The 18,101-nt window shown below is 42.6% G+C and overlaps 1 protein-coding gene and 1 pseudogene across 2 annotated transcripts in view; both read right to left on the reverse strand.

Moving 5' to 3' along the window:
- The window catches only part of AGBL4 (AGBL carboxypeptidase 4), a 1,492,749-nt gene that overhangs the window by 454,236 nt on the left and 1,020,412 nt on the right, over positions 1–18,101 (reverse strand). The window lies entirely within an intron of this gene.
- On the reverse strand, positions 1,631–2,545 carry LOC114114840 (small ribosomal subunit protein uS5-like; annotated as a pseudogene).

Consider the following 18,101-nt stretch of genomic DNA (forward strand, 5'->3'; position numbering starts at 1 on the left):
TCTTCTTGAGCTGTCTCTCTCTGAATTTCTTTCTTGACTTCTTTTAGTACCCTCAGCTATATTTCCTCTGGTCCTTTGCAATGGGCATGAAGCAGGCAGCCCCCTTCAGAGGCGACCAGAGCATCTCACTGAGCCAGGTCTCAGCTAGTCCCTGCTCTTGCACTCATTTATTAGCTCCTGCACTAGTCTATTACCAGCATATACAGGCTTCTGGGTATATAAATACACCAAATGGCCAGTGCGTAATGGCATCTGACTGAGGCCCTCCTTAGGGGCCAGAGAATGCTCCCAGGGTTGGAGGCACAGGCAGGAATCTCCCCCAGAGCTCATTCCTGAATGTTCAGATTCCTGAAGGGAGACTCATGGCTTGCTGCATGGCCACAAGAAGAGTAAGGAGCTGGACAGCCTCCAAACTAGAAGGTGCCAGAGAGGCCACCATCCTCAACCCATGACTGGAGAATATAAACTGACATCACAGAGACATTCTTTGAGTTTGTTAAAAATAGAACCTTTATATATATCCTCCTCTGAGAAGTCTTCAGAGGGATTTTGGCCTAAAACTATCTTAAGGGTTTAACTATCTAAGGGGTTTACAAATTTTTACAACTGCGGAATTCTTTGTATGTAAGAAATTACATTCAATAGCCATAGAGTCAAACAGATGCAGATATTGTTAAGGCTTCCTGGAGCACAGTTTGAAAATTGCTTATCTAGTCCAGGATTACTTTAGTCCTGCTGGTGGTGATGCTTTGACCAAACAAGGGTCCCTGCTTATAGTTTGGTGCTCTTTCCCCATCTATGCATTTCCCACCAAGAAATATTTGCTTAGATTCTACTATGTTAAATCTACTGAGGGAATCACAGCAAGACTGCACTGAAGTCCACACAGAGCTCATAGACCACTGATAGTCTGGCCAAAGATAGAAAGGCAGAACCCTACAAATGGACTGTATTAGGGTTTCTTAATGTTGGCTCTAATGATACTTTGGACCAGATCATTTTTCATCGTCAAGCGTTGTCTTATGCACTGCAGGATGTTTAAAGTAGCCATGATTTCCACCCACTAGATGCCAGTAATAACCCCTCTCAAATCTTGACAATCAAAAATGTCTCTAGACATTGCCAAATGTCCTCTGGAAGTAGGGGGCAAAATCGCTTCCATTAGAGAACTGTGGATTAGCTAACACAAGACAGCAGCATAAGGGATCTCACCAGGTTGCATGAAATTAAAGGCCAAATAAATGATGAAGACAGTGTTGTAAGAATTCTGAGAAGAAGGGGCTCCTCTGCACCTATGCTCTCAGCGTGGTGATACCAGCACAGTGCAGAGGAAGGAGAGGCAAGCTCTTGGCTTCAAGTGGCCTTGACCCTGATTGTCTTCCCACCCTCCGCTTCTGTAAAGATTTTCTGGCCTGGAAACTTCATGGAGAGACTCCTGGACCAAGACAAGACCACCTGCCTCCATTCCTTGCTGTGCCATCAATTCACAGTATGGCACTGGCCAAATCCTTCTCCCCTCTGGATGTCAGTTCCCTCAACCATAACAAGGATAGAGAGCAAGGTCTGTAGTCTCACCAATAATCCATTTTTTAAAACCTGTTTCATTTACTTTATCATTCTCTTTATAAAATTATGTGGTGGCTATAGCTGGGGCCTGGGTCCTCTTCATGGAGACTCTGGTATGGGTCTTCACAAGATGGTCAGTGAATTCCTGCTTATGAAGACTGAACACTGTCTCTTTCCAGAGGTCAGGGGTGAGATAACTGTAGGTCTTGGAAATGGCATCAAAAGTGGCCTTGGCATAGTTGCCCAGGGTGGCAGTGCAGCCCCTGGCAGAAGTGTAGCAGTCATCTATGCCAGCCATCATCAGCAGCTTCTTGGGCACAGGGGTGAGATAATGCCAGTGCCTCTGGGGGCAGGGATGACGTGCACCAGCACGGAGACACAGCAGCCAGTCACCTTGCAAAGAACTGTGTGGGGCTCAACGATCTTGTTCCTCCAGTAGCCTCTTTGCACAGGGACGATGGACAGCTTGGCCAGGATGATGGCTCCGTGGATGGCAGTGGCTACTTCTTTAGAGCACTTGTCACCTAGACCGACATGTCCGTTGTAATCCCCGATGGCAATAAATGCCTTGAACCTGGTCCGCTGGCCAGCACTGGTCCGCTGGCCAGCACTGGTCTGCTTTTGCACGGGCATAATCTTCAAAACCTCATCCTTAAGGGATGCTCCCGAGAAAGTCAGTGATCTCAGACTCCTTGATAGGCAGAGAGAAAAGGTAGATCTCCTTCAGGGACTTGATCTTCATGTCCTTGACCAGGCGGCCCAGCTTGGTAACGGGGAGTCACTCCTTGTCCTCGGCCTTGCCTCCACGAGCTTCGCGGCCTCTGCCCCGACCCCGACCGCAGCCACGATCCAGGCCCCGGACGCCATTACTGAAGCTTCTGCGGAAGCCACCGTGGCCTCTAGTTCCAGGGCCCCCGGGGCTTCCGGGCCCTCCCTCAGCACCAGGGTCATCCCATTTGGTGTTTTCACGAAGACGAAGGCATGAATAATCCTTAAATTCCCTCATAGCTCATGGATTCCATTTTCTGATTTTTGCCATAATCCTAGTAAAACCACGTTCGGCTGATGACTACTTGATCTTAGGCTTTCTCAGCCATATCTGAAAAGCCATTTCCTTGGATAGGTAGGTTAGAAAGGAAAATACAAAGGGAGTTTACGCTCCTATCCATACCTTGCTAAGTCACTTCAGTCGTGTCCGACTCGGTGTGACCCCGTAGATGGCAGCCCACTAGGCTCCTCTGTCCCTGGGATTCTGCAGGCAAGAATACTGGAGTGGGTTGCCATTCCCTTCTCCAATGCATGAAAGTGAAAAGTGAAAGTGAAGTCGTTCAGTCCTGCCCGACTCTTAGCGACCCCATGGACTGCAGCCCACCAGGCTCCCCCGTCTATGGGATTTTCCAGGCAAGAGTACTGGAGTGGGTTGCCATCGCCTTCTCCGATCCATACCTTGTTATTATTATTGTTACTAACCAAGATCCATACCTTGTAATAATAATAACAATGGTTAATCTTCATTTGTGGGCTTCCCTTATAGCTCAGTTGGTAAAGAATCTGCTTGCAATGCAGGAGACCCAGGTTCGATTCCTGGGTTGGGAAGATCCCCTGGAGAAGGAAACGGCAACCCACTCTTGCCTGCAGAATCCCATGGACAGAGGAGCCTGGAAGGTTATAGTCCATGGGCTCGCAAGAATCAGATGCGACCTAGCAACTAAACCACCACTACCAACCTTCATATGTGGCTTTGTAGTTTACAAAGCACCTTCTCATATGCTATTCAGATACGTGATTCTCAAAACAACCCTACGAGGTGAGAATAATTACCATCATTTCACGGATGAGTCAAGGTTCAGTACAGTTGAGGGTCTTTGCCTCAGGTCACACCCAGACCTCCCCGACTTCAGGCTCCTTGCTTCAAACTCCAGCTGTCTGTGCTACACTGAGTGTACTGGAAACTATCTCTCTAAGTCTCCCAGAGATAGGACATAAAGGCCAAGTGACTAAGACACTCAGGCAGAACAGGAAGGGAAGGGACAGCATGCTGAGGATACCATGCTGACTGTGATAGGGGTGACAGAACTGCCTGAACAAGTGCCAAACCAAGTGCTTTGAAAAAGTAGGAAAAAGGAAAAAAAAAAAAAGTCTTCCCACTGTTTGCCTGCCAAGCCCCTGCACAGGGACATGGGTACAGAGTTCTGCTTAAGGTTTAATTCTATTGATTACACATTCCATTTTCCAAAGTGCCATTTGCCTGAAGGAGCAGGTGGTGTTTTCGGCATCCATTTAGCTGATGTATTAGCCATGTGGCTCAGTGCATCAGCAGGCCCGAGTCATCAATTTACGGTGAGATGACAGAGGGAATCACTCACTGCAGAATCCTAATGGGGAGAGGGGGAGGGGGGGATGGAACACACAGAAAGGGACAAAAACAGTGGGATTGTGGACCTGACTGGGGCCTGGGGACGCAGGAGATGAATGGCCCAATGTAGGACCTTCGGTTGATAATAGCAAATACACTTAGGACCTGACTCTGTGGCAGGTCCCAGGCTGGACACTGGGGACACAAAGAGGAGTCACAAGAATTCCCGCCTCCAAGACCTCAGTTTTATGGGGAAGGCAGACATAAACTATTAACAACAATAACATCAGATATACATTACAATGGAAGGATGTGGTAGGTAGCAGAAGAGTGTTTTAAAATTCCACAGTTACAGTTCAAGTCCCAGCTTCATTATTTACTAGCTTTGCAGTTGTAAAATTAGAGGCAAAGTTAGGCTGGAAGCTCATGGAGAGCAGGCACTATATGTCTTATACATTTTTGAATGCCCACTGTCCCAGCCCAGAGTCTGGTATTGCCATCATAACCACCAAAGAATATTAATAGTATAATCATGAAAACAATAAAAGTAATCATAACAAAATAACATTTACTGAGCTCTTGCTACATTCCAGGTCCTGCCTAAGTGTTATATGGCTTTTCATCCTCACAACAAGCCCATGAATTAGGTACTATTGTTATCTTCATTTTATAGATGAGCAGATGGAGCCTCAAGGAGGTTAAGTAACTTTCTCATAGTCACACAGCTTGTAAGTGGTGGTGGAGCTCGGCTTAAAATCCAGACCTGTCTGGCTCCATAGCCATATAGCCTTTCAACAATGCAAAGTTCAGTTATCCCAACTGTACTCAAGTTATTTAACCTTGCAAAGACCCCATTTCCTTATAAGTCAAGGGTTCTATTTTTTTTTTTTTTCTTTATAGGTTGTTGTAAGCATCAAATAAGACAATGTATGTAGAGCATTACTTAGTACATTCTTAAAAGCTCAATAAATGATACTTACCACTATCCCCATTCTAAAGATAATTACATTCAGAAAAGAACTCTGAGGGTCAGAGCACACCTAGTTTTTAACAGAAACTTCTCCAGTGCCTATGTGAGTATCTTCTCTGATGCAATGAAGGTGCCTCCTCTGACCCCTATCCTTACTAAGTGTTCTAGAATGGTTCTTTTAAATTAGATCCTTAATGTTTTACTTATTATGACTTTTGTCATTTGACAAACAACATGAGGTAGACTGTGGCAAAGGCAAAATGTGAGCAAAGCAAACAATTTCTCAGGTAAAGCTTTAGAAATGGCGTTTCAATAAAAAGGCTCATTGGCCCTTGAGTTTCAGGGAGGAGATCTATTTGACAGAAGTACAGGAGGAGTACATGAGAGAAGGACAGTAACCACTTGCCTTGGAAGAGACCCCCCCACCACCACCACCCTATCTGCGTCTGGTGTGGCTATAGAGCTCCCTCCACCCTATCTGAGAAGGCAGTGTCACAGAAAGGGACACTCACTGGTGTTTCGTCACTCATTCACTTATCCCTTTATTCAGTGTATATTTTTAGAGGTCTTGCTTTATTCCAGGTACCATACTGGGCACTGAACTTAGAGAAATGAATACGATTGCTACCTAAAAATTTAAAAGGGTGATACATGCATAGTTGCAAAATGATGTGATAATTTATTGTCATGCTATTTAAAATAATGACAATTTAGAACCATCTCAACTGTAAATGCTGCTGCTGCTGCTGCTGCTAAGTCGCTTCAGTTGTGTCCGACTCTGTGCAACCCCATAGACAGCAGCCCACCAGGCTCCCCCGTCCTTGGCCAATTGTAAATACTAGTAGATTTTAAATAAAGTATGGTACATCATTTCAAAGGGATATTATTCAACCATTTAAAGAATTTATAAATAATTTCAAATAATGTGGTAAAATGTTCACAGTACAATGTCAAATGATATAAAACCGTATATATAGGATGTTCTTACTGTATATATGGGCTTCCTCATCAGCTCAGTCACTAAAGAAACTTCCTGCATCAGCTCAGTGCAGGGGACTGGTTCAATCCCTGCATTGGGAATATCCTCTGGAGAAAGAACTGACAAGCCATTCCAGTATTCTTGCCATGGACAATGGAAATCCCATGGACAGAGGAGCCTGGTGGGTTACAGTCCATGGGGTCTCCAGAGTCAGACAAAACTTAGCAACTAAACCACCACCCCCTAACTATACATACAGTTATGCAAATAACTAGTCAGGAAGAAAATATTCAATTTAATAGCATTTATCTTTGGCAATAGTATTAAGGGCGATGTTTTTCTCTGATATACTGTTATTTCGTATTTACAAAATTTTTTACAATGAACATATAGCAAAAAGGTATCCAAAGGTATCCCTATCCAAGGGTATAAAATAACTATTATTATGTTAGAAGTATGCTTAAAATACTCCTGGCACAGAAAGAGTGACTAACTTTTCCATTTTATAGATGAACAAATTGAGGTTCTCAAAGATTATGTATAATAGTTTTCCCAAGGCTTTCCAGCCCATAGTTGACTGACACACACTTCAAACAAATCATCTGATAGAAATCTGGAACTCTTCCCCCAGGACTTTCTAAGAGCCACCCGCCTGAAATGGGGGGTGGGGTTGACCTGCCTACAAGGTCTCCAATGATCTGCCAGAGCTACTATTCCAATTGTTCCAGAAGAATCCAGAATTCAAAAGGTAAGTCCAGGAATGACTCAATGATAGTTGCTAGGTGTGGATCTGGAAGAAGTGCCTATCGCTGTAAAAATAATCTTGACTGTTTACATTTCAACTCTTCAAGATTTATGGTATTTGAACTAGAAGAATAATATAGGTCTGAGCACGTATTTAATGTTTTCATTTAGATTTAGAGCATATAGCCCCAGCATTGAGCTGATTTGAATGCTTGAATATTTTAATATCATTGTATTGTGTGCTCAGCATCCATGATTAAATATACATCTTCAAGTCCAATTTACTTTTAGCTTCATTATGGTCTGTTACAACTGGCATTCAATGAATTCTGCATTTGGCCACATAACCCAGCTCCATTTTTCTTTCTTTTTTTTTTTTGCAATTGTACTCTTGTGTGCATATATCTGGGGGCATGTAAAACTGAACACTCTTTAAATACAAGCAAGTATTTCCTGTCTTAAGAAAGACCTATTTTCTCAGTTATCTGTGAACATTAGAGCACAAGGTAACTGAGATATCATTGAATTCAACCTTCCAATCCTATTCTTTTATCTGTTTATAGGGCCCCTTCTCTGGGCCCAAGCTTTATTGTTGCAAACATTGTAGGCCCATCTCTCTGCCTAAAGAATATTCAGACAGGAATAGGAATTACAATAGGAATTAAATTCAGAACTCTTGGAATTTTATTTTTTGGCCAAGTTTTCATCATAAAAATATTACGGCTTTACAAGTATGTTTCTAGTTTTTTGTTATGTATCTATCCAGGTAGGAGGATAGGTATATATTTTAACAATTTGTTAGCTAGATTTATAACATAGTATTTAGATTAGACTTTCTAGGCCTCCATTTGTTTCCTCGCCTGAGTCTTGCAAATGTTCAAGGTGGGCCTGCAACTTTCCCCAGCTCCCAGCTTACTGATAGGGTCTTATGTGGGCAATAGACTTACCCAAGGAATCATGACTCTGCTCCTTTCTGTATTGCTAGTTCATATCACATTCATTAGCACTTGGAACACACCCAGTGTATATAAATTAATTGAAGCAAACTAATTTGGAGGTATTTTTCATTTGTTTTGTATTTTAAATTGGGGATTTTATAAATGCAACAAAGAGGATAAATTCAGGATACATAATGCTAATGACAGTGAAGTCGCTCAGTTGTGTCCGGCTCTTTGTGACCCTGTGGACTGTAGCCCACCAGGCTCCTCCGTCCATGGGGTTTTCCAGGCAAGAGTACTGGAGTGGGTTGCCATTTCTGTTTACTAAACCATCAATATATTTGTATATACATATACACACGCGTTGGAGAAGGCAATGGCACCCCGCTCCAGTACTCTTGCCTGGAAAATCCCATGGACGGAGGAGCCTGGTAGGCTGCAGTCCATGGGGTTGCTAGGAGTTGGACACGACTGAGCGACTTCACTTTCACTTTCCACTTTCATGCATTGGAGAAGAAAATGGCAACCCACTCCAGTGTTCTTGCCTGGAGAATCCCAGGGATGGGGGAGCCTGGTGGGCTGCCGTCTCTGGGGTCGCACAGGGTCGGACATGACTGAAGTGACTTAGCAGCATACACATGCATATATTCAACAAATTACAATCAATATGCATATCCAACAACAGTATGACTCTGCAACTGAGGGGTTGGAATATGGCGATTGACTAATGCATAAGAAGGTCAGGTGTCTCATCTCTGACCACAGGGATGTGTTTCCCTCTCATCCCACAAGTTGGAGTGATTCCTGCAAGCAAGATCAGTACTGAGGATTCCCCAAACTTTTATCAGAAGAAGAGATAAATGCTGTACAGCAAAATGTTCAATGCACTTTGAAATTATCTTTATATGAAATACATATATATGTATATACACCGTTGTATATTATACAATGTTATACATTTGTGTGTATATACCTGCCATGATGCCATAAAGCATAATCTACTGGGCACCTATCCACACAATTGTTTCCCAAAGTCTGCAGGATGTTTACTGCCTCCACCCACCACCCGCAACTTCATCTCCACCCCTCCCCCATCCGAGGAGGCATTCTCATTATAGGATAATGATAGTGGAATAGAACTCCGTCACTGGATAATGATCTCCTGTGGTTAGATGAATGAGGAAGGCAGACTTGGGCACCTTCAGAAACTGAACAGCAAGGGGCTGCCAAAATGTTGATTTTCAAAGAGGAAGGCTTTAGTTCTGACACAATATTCCACTCAAAGCTGAAACATGACATGCAGAAGGAGACAGCACATTTAGGCAGACAAAGGCCCCTGAGAGACTGAGATAAAACTAAGATATAGAGCGGTTGACCACTTTGCATGACAGGGGTGATTTCAGTCCTTATTGGATTGCTCTCTATGTTAGGCAGCTGAGCTACTTTGCTACTTGAAGACAAGTTGGCATCTATGTCCTTTTAAAGTCAGTGTGGGTCATGGGAGACCACCTTCTGTTGATAAATGGCTTGAATGGTAAGAGACCTGGAATGTCACTCAGGACAGATATACTTTTTTCCCAGGCTGCATGTACTCCAAGGCACCACATTAGACCAGGCTTTAACCTTTCTGGGCCTCTGTCCTCTCATCTATCAAACAGTGTGTTGACTGGAGGTTTCTGAAAGCCTAGAAGCATCTGACTTGACAACTTCACATCAATATCAATGTAACTAATTTCCTTTCATTTCATAAGGAGTTCAAATGCAATACATCCAGTATGCAGAGGGGAGAGAGTGTTCGACGGTCAAGTGTGCTTCTTGAGGAATTCTGGGACCTTAAACTTGGAGGAAACTTTGAAGTTTATCTATTTCAGGATCTCTATGAATCCTGGATGTTCTGCTGGAACTTCTGTGATGGGGGAAGCTTACTACCTCCCCAGGCATTCCCATTGGCTGTTGGTGAACTCCGATTGCCTCAAGGTCATTTGTTTGTTTCTTTGTTCATGCATTAATCAATTATTTCAATGCCTAGTAGGTCAAGAATATATAAAGCACTGGAGTCCCAGATATGAGTCAATGTGATCTCTGCTCTGTAAACACTCGACATTGAATTGAGCAGCATAGTGGAGTGGGCTTTGGTGGGGGTGGGGTGGGCAGTAAGGCAACCAAACATGTAGACAGTAATTACAATAAGTGCTTTGGTAGAAGTGGTTTTGTGGAAGAAGGCGGAAGACACTGAGGGAATCCACTCTCAAGAAGAAAATTTGGAGGCAGGACAGTGAAGCAGCTTATTGTTGTTAGAGACTATATAGTATAATGTGAAAGAAAAGACTCTAGGGTCAAAATGTTTGAGTTCAAATCTGAACTCTGCCATGTCTAGCCATGTGAAAGTGAAAGTTGCTCAGTCTTGTCTGACTCTGTGACCCCATGGACTATACATGTTCTTAGAATTCTCCAGACCAGAATACTGGAGTGGGTAGCCTATCCCTTCTCCAGTGGATCTTCCTGACCCAGGAATCGAACTGGGGTCTCCTGCATTGCAGGTGGATTCTTTACCAACTGAGCTATCAGGGAAGCTCTCTAGCCATGTGGTCTTAGGCCTATTTCTTAACTTCTCTGTGTCTCAGTTCCTTCATGTATAAAATGAGGACAATAATAGCACTTAAACCATAGAGTTATGTGAGGATTAAGTGAGTTTTTACATGCAACGCACTTAGAGAACTATGTCTGACTGTAGGGCACGTAGCCAGCATTATCACTAATTAGGGTACATCAGTAAGCATTGGCTAGCAGACACTGGGGTGGTGGTAGTAACAAGGATAGCAGGGAAATTACAATAGCTTACTGTAGCAGCACAAGGGGTAGGGCTCTTCACAGCAGCAGCGGTAGTACTGGTAAAAGTGTCAGTAGGGAGAGCCACGGCACCGGCACTTGCTGACTCTGTTATAGCAGCAGTGGTAGCTGTCGTGATGTTAATGTAGCAGGAATGCAGACAGGAGTCAGGGGCCACGCCTGAGAGGACGCAGGGGCTTTGGATATTTTTTGCCTCATCCTTTGTTCCTTCATTTCCTCCCACAATTGCCTGCATCGTCACAGAACTGCCCCACAGAGAACGGTGGGAAATCTACCCTAAAGTGGATGTGCGTTAATGGCTTACACGCAGAGACTCCTGGGAACAGAGAAGCCCTAAGACAGGTTTTTCCTTCAGAGACAATATATGGGTATGCGGAGTAAGGATGAAGTCTTAAGAAAGAGTATGGGTGACAGCCACATTGACGGGGAGGATAAGGGCCAGTGAGCGAGAAGGAGGTCATTCTGGCTGAGCAGATAGATAGAAGGGAAAGGAACTAACTGGCTCTTGGCAAGTGTGTCAAGTACTGCACTGGGCCCTTCCTCAAAACTGACATAGTCGCTGAGGATTAAACCCAATGGACTGAACTGCAGTGTCTCAGAGTGCCTATGATCAGTGCTAAGATTCAAGCCCACATCTGCTTTTTAACAAGTAAGAGTGCCTACTATGAGTTTCTTCTGTGGCTCAGGATGTGGCTCCACAGTTGAGGACCAGAAGGCCACAGCAGTCAGCCAGCCATCATAATAATATCTGAATGTGTATGTTTCGTTTATTATTTAGAAAGATTTTTTTTTTTTTTTAATGTGCAGCTCAAGGTCTGATCATGATTCAAAAGCCATGAATCCATCTGGGTTAAGAGCTTTGGGAAGTGAACCAAAAATGCAACCTTCTCTATTGGCACGAATGTCTGCAAGCTGGCTGGTGGGGGAAGTCAGTGCAGTGTGAGAGGGAATAGCCAGCCCCATGGCTGAAGCGCAGGATTAGAGTCACATGGCTCCAACAGCAGCAAGAATGAAAGCTTAATCAACATTCGGATTAGTGCATCCCCATTTACAGGAGCTTGAACTCAATTAAAAATTTCAACTAGAATCTTGGCACAGGTGCCTTGAGACAGAATCTGACTGTTCTGGGCTCTCACCCCAATTTTAATATGCATTCCTGGAAGGAGATGGTTGGGTCAGATGGACCTGGGGCTCAATTTAGACCCTTGGCACACATTCAGAAAAATGTAATAAAGTTCTATTTGCGATTCCATGGTAAGTTAGTTACGTTACAGAATCAGCTGTTTCCATAGGTCTCTTTTTCCTGTAGGCATACTATTTTCCTAGCATTTGATACCACTTTTTAAAGAGAGTGGTGAAGTGTGGGATCACTGGGCTTGGAATCCAATGAACTCGACACAAATTTCGGTTCCATTTACTGGCTGGAAGCTCTTGGCCAAGTCACTTAGTCTTGCTGAGCTTCAGTTTTCTCACCTGAAAAAGTGGGATAATAATTGATAGCTCTTCCTCAAATAATGGCAATGCAAATTTAAATGAGATAATAGACACCAGAGAAAACATGCCTAGCATGTTGTTTGGTACGTGAATTTGCTGAACTAAAAGATTTATTTTCCTGCAAAGTCCTCTCAAGGCTCATAGGTTCTGTGAGGTTACACTGTGTGACATTTCAGTTCTTCACTCTCAGACTAGAGCCTGGCCCTCGATAGTTGCTTAGATTAGTTTAGGTTAGTTCTGCCACTAGCCTACATTCACCCAAAACTTTCTCCAGATCTGGGTCCTTCTCTTGCTTTCTCTTGGCTGGTAAGTCTCTGAGTCTGCATAGCTCAGCATACTTCCACTCCATCCTTTATTTATATATATATATATTTACTTATTTATTGGCAGTGCTGCATTTCTGTCGCTGTGCACAGGTTTTCTCTAGTTGCAGTGAGCAGGGGCTACGCTCTGGTTGCTGTGCCCGGCTTCTCATTGTGGTGGCTTCTCTTGTTGCGAAGCACAGGCTCTAGGGTGAACGGGCCTCAGTAGTCGCAGAGCATGGGCTCAGCAGTTGTGGTGTAGGGGCTTAGTTGCCCTGTAGCATGTAGAATCTTCCCAGACTAGGGATCAAACCCACCTCCCTTGCATTGGCAGGGGGATCTTTTACCACTGGACCACCAGGGAGGTCCCCAATCCATTCTTGACAGAACAGAGATTCCTTTAAAATTAAAATCAGATCCTTAATTCTGTACACAATGGCTTCACAGTCTCTGAGGTAAAAGGTTAAAATGTTTCCCATGGCCTAAGAAGCCCTGTGTCCTGCATAGTCTGGCCCTACCAACCTCTTGAGCCTCATCTTTCCCTCAGTATCTTTGCTTCAGTCATGAATCCTTTCAGTTTCAAAACATGCCACCCTCTCTCTTGATCTTTGGTCTTTGCTACCACTGTTCTCTTTTCTGGAGCAATTACCTCTACCACTTCCCACCTGCTCCTTTGATAAAATCAGCATATCTTTCATATCTTAGATCAAAAATCACTTCCTCAGCAGTATTATCCTTGAATTTGGAAATCATATCAGGTCTTTCTATTATGTTCTGTGATAAGACTTCTCATCCGTAGTACCTTTTATGGTTTATAACTATATGTGCAATTAATTCCTGTAATTCCTGTCTTAACTGTAAACTCCATGAAGGCAGAGATCATGAAACTTACTCATTACTGTATTCTCAACACCTAATATGCTTTGTATTAACAGAATTGTCAGTGTTGAAATGCGGCACTCCCACATTATCACTGGTTACAGTTTGTCCTGGAAACGACAAACTGTGTCCTCGATCCACTTCTGAATCCTAATTTCCCAGAGATCCTCTAGGCGTCTAACCTCATGACTCATTTTCTTCTTTATATCAATCAGACATGATAATCAGCACCACACTGATCTTGGGCTTTTCTCATTTATTGTGGAAGATCACCTCAAGGAAAGAACCCAGAAAGTGTGGCTTTAATCTCTTAGCAGAGATCTCACAGCAGAGGCCCCTGGGCAGTGCTACCAGATGTGTGCCAGTTCACAGGGCAGGACCGTCTCCTGCCCAGCTTAAATATACTGACCTATAATTCAAGCTCTGGAACCACCAGGCCCCCACGGCCCTAGATCCGGATGCCTGGCTGGTCTCTCTGGAGCACTCCTTTGGCTACATCAACCTCTTCAGCCCCCTCTATTCGTGATACACTTGGGCCCAAGTATGATCACACTCAGGAAGGAGTTTTGTAAACTTGAAAAGACTAGACACGTGTAAGGGATTAAGGGCTTAGCTCAGGCTTCCTCTCAATTCACAAACCTGGCTTCTGCTTGGCATACTCTGCCATCTGGAGAAGATTTCTTACTTCTTTCTTTCTTACCCAATGACAGTTCCAACCTTCCTCTCTCTATTCTCTCTGAACTGGCCCAGAGAAAACAGGATTTTTTTTTTTTTTAATGTCAGATGTGTTGCCATTAAGTCATTAATGTCTCCTATCTTTAAGGTTTTGTTGCCTCCCAACATTATTTGCCTATAACAGAGCTTCACAGTTGCAATCTAGAGAGCCAACTTCATTTCAGCGAGTTAAACCTCTGTACGGTTAAATGATTCATGTTCACAGTTATTTTAGGATGAAGCATAATAGCACTAAGTCTTGCTTTATAACAGGGGATAGATCCTCTTCCATTTATGAACTTCAAATTCCTCATCGGTCAGATAAGGGTTAGGTGGGTAAATGCCCACGTACTAGTTGTGCTGATTAAAATAGATTACACATGTGAGAGGGCTTGTGTATGGAATGTTGTAAAAATTTTGTCATCACATTTCAATCTAAGTCTTTCACTCTATAAAACAGAAATCAGAGGTTAACATAGTCATTCATTCAATCAATCAATCATTTACTCAATAATTATTTATTAAATGTCCTCTATTAATAACTAGGCACTTTGCCAGAGGCTAAGTGACTTACCCAAGGGTGCATAGGAATTTCATGGCAGATCTAGGATGTCAACAATAACAGCAGCTACTATTGCCAAAGGTAGGCTAAAAAGCTAGCATTTGTTAAGTATTTTATATACATAATAGAATAATCCTCACAACAGTACTGTGAGGTAGATACTATTCGCATGTTTTTTGGATGAGGAAATTGTCATCCCAACAAATATTACTCAAATATTTCTATGAATTTTTTCATGGGGACCAAAAGATGCTGTAGAGACATAGAGACAACGTATGATGATCTAAAAATGACCTTGAATGTCAGTTTACTCAAAAACTTCAGCAAAAACTCCAATACAAAGGCATTTAAGTGTCACATTTAAAGCTTTACAAAGTCTGTAGACAGTAACGAGGTAGGTTTGGGAGCCAGTCAGAGTCCTTCATCCATAAAGTGGGAATAATTATTTTGCTTTCACAGGGCCATTGTGCAGCTAAAAAAAGATACTAAGTGTACACAGATACGCTTCCCCTGTGTATCCTCTTACTCTCTCACATCATTCAGGTCTTTGTTAAAATGCCACCTACTTAGCTTTCCCCGTCCATCCCCCCGAAACAGCCTTCATCCTGCTCTGTCTCTTGTCCTACTGCATTTTTCTTCATAGCATCTGATACCACATCACGTATTGTTTACGCGTCCATTTGTTGGCTGATTGAAGGAATGAATAAATATACATTCCCCTCCTTCGGACTCTCATCAACCCATCCCTTTCAGGAAAGACTATGGGAGTGAGTCCAAGCGAAGCTTAGGTGTCCTATCTGAGTCTTGAAAGAGACTCTAGGGGCTTTGCTACATTGGCTCAGGGGTACTCCCATCTCTACCCTAAGGCAGCAGGTAATTGAAATTTCACCAGCGCAAATTTCACCAGGCTGCCTGCCTCCTTCCTGTCTGCCTGAGGCGTGGCTACTCCTGGACATAGTTGAGAGACAGGTGTACAGGATGGTATGTATGTCTTCCACAAAAGAAAAGCTTTGCAAGTTCAATTAAACCTTGGTAATTTCACAGACCACAGGGCTGAGGAAGAAAAAGGTGTTCCTGATGTTTCTCTTACACTTAAAAAATGCATTCCTTCAGTCTAATTTTAACTTTACATACAAAAGAGATATTAAATTAATGAAAAGGAAATGTTCAGAAAAGGAAAAGCGCTGTTACTTTTTGAATTGTAAGAAGGGAGATGATATTTCTGAGCATTTCTTCAGCTGTCAAAGGACCACAGATCTTCTTTTAATGTTAGGAAGACAAAAAAAAATTTCTGGTTGCGTATTTGCCGGAAATGAGACCCAAGAGAAAGGCATTGTTTCCTGAAATTACATGGTTGCCAGGGAAACCGTGTACAGAAGTTAGCCTAAATGCAGGTTGAAAAATGAAGTATCTCAAGAATTGGTTTAAGAGTATTTTTGAAAAGTCTGCGCCAAGCATGGCACAGAGTCACCCTTGTAAAACTGTAAGAATTTCTTAGCTGTGGCGAGAAATGACAAAGGTTACTTTTCTGCTATTTTCTGCTGTGAACCTTTTTAATGAGTGTTTTTCTAGAGGTAAAATTATTCAGGTAATGTTTTTTAAGCCTCCTAGGGCTTCTTCACAAAAAGCCCCTACAGAAAACACAAAACAATGTTTCACTGCAGTCCAAAGAAACACATAAATATGAACACACAGAGAAGTTTTTTAAAAACAATGTTTAGTAATCTTACCTGCCAGAAAAAGACTTACTTTTCTCCTCTGTGCTACTTTAAACAAAAGATTGCTGTGATTTACTTTAAAGAAAGGACTGAATGAGCACCAAAAATTGTAAGTGTATTACCACCTCTGAGTCAAAGTTATCCTTTCTAGTAAACAGAGTTAAACAGAATCTCTACCTTGCAAGGTTGTTTCAAAAATAAAATATATGCATATATATATATATATATATATATATATATATATGTGTGTGTGTGTGTGTGTGTGTGTGTGTGTATGTGTGTGTGTGTGCATATGGTGGATGTTCAATAAATATTTAGAAAATAGAAAATCTTAGAGATCATTCTTATTTAACACAGAGAATTTCTCCTAAAATATAACTGTTATCCAACCCCTGTCCTCCAGGGACAGGGAGTTCACTACCTTCCACGACAGCCCACATCAATCTAGCAGACAGATAACTTCTTTCTTTACTAAACTGGAATCTGCTTACTACAGCTTTTATCCATCAGTCTTGACTCTTGGGAGTATACTCCCTCTCCCCCAAAGTGTCACCCACATCTTCCTGAGTTTAGAAAACCCTATTCCTACAGCTAGCCTTAGGTACTAGTAAGAGCAGCCCTGTGTGACCACAGGCAAGTTACTACAGCTCTGACCAGTTTCCAGTGTCATTAAATAGGGTTAGCAATTACTTCTGTCTCCCTCTCAGACTTCTGCTAAAGATTAAAATATTTGCCAGATGGGACACTGCTTTGGAAACCAGGGAGTACTACACATATTTTACAGGTGGGGTCTTTCCCTGGTTAAGCTCTGCCCTCCTTAGTCCCGGGCCTGGGACTTCATCCCAGGATGATCTGCATCTTCTTGGTTCCCCTGGATGCTTTCTCAGCAGGAGCCCTTGCCTCTCTCCCCAGGTTCCCTCGTTGATGTTGCTCACCCATTTAGTTAAATGCTGTTTTGACGAGGTAGCCTATTTTGGTAAGTGCCCCTGGGGAGCTGCAGAAAGGTTTAATTCTCTTTCTTTCCCCTAATGTTTATCTAATGGTAAAGGATTGAGAATAGGTTCCACATCCCTGGAGACTCCAGGCTGAATGATTCAATAATGTATGTGTCTGGGGGCTGACTGAGAGACACAGCTTTCAGTAGAGAGGAGAGGATGGGTTGGGGACACTCAGTCATCATGCCAGGTAGGGTGTCACTCAACAGGAAGGTCTCCAGGGGCTTAGTAATAGACTGCATCAAGGAACCAGAGCATGTAGTGATCAGGGCAGCAAGGCAGGGTGAGTACATATATATGTATGCATGTATGTGTAATATGTATATATATATATATATATATATATATATATATATATCTGTTGTTTCAATGCAATTATTAATGGCACCTTCTTTCATTCTGAAAAGTGAAATTTGTGGGATAAATTATATGTTCACCTTAGGTATAGGTGAAAGGGATGAGAATGCTCTTCTCTGGTGTTCCCTGTCTCAGTAAAGGGCAGCACCACCCACTTGATTCCTTAAGCTGGAAACTTTGGAGTCCTCTGAGACAATTTAGTCACCTTTATCCCCACAACCAGTCTTCAAAGAATCCTTCAGACAGTTCCTCTCCTCTCCACTCCCATGGCCGCTGCCTTAGTTCTGAGTCTGAGCATCTAAAATTTAATTTCACTTTGTTCTACTCAGTCCTGGGCTCCAAGTTTCTTGAGATCTCAACTCTGTCTTCTCTTGTATTAGCCATTTCTCCCTCTTCCCCTTTATGATCATACCTCTGGTATGCTGAGCCTTGCACTTCATCTCTAAAAGCCAGCCTTCTATTTCATAACTTCAATTGGTCTTTCATTCAAAAAAGATGTTGAACAAACTAAATTCTGAGAGTTCAAATGAGTTAGCAGTATTGGGTTAATTAATCAGTTTTGGTTTACAGTCTGCTGTGCAGTTATGAAGTCATGAAATTATACCAATATCCCTTATATTTGGATCCAAATTAATCTTCTACTCATTTCCTAGAGTCCTGTTTCCAAAATGTATTAT

Source organism: Ovis aries, chromosome 1, assembly GCF_016772045.2.
Source record: "Ovis aries strain OAR_USU_Benz2616 breed Rambouillet chromosome 1, ARS-UI_Ramb_v3.0, whole genome shotgun sequence".
Lineage (NCBI taxonomy): Eukaryota > Metazoa > Chordata > Mammalia > Artiodactyla > Bovidae > Ovis > Ovis aries.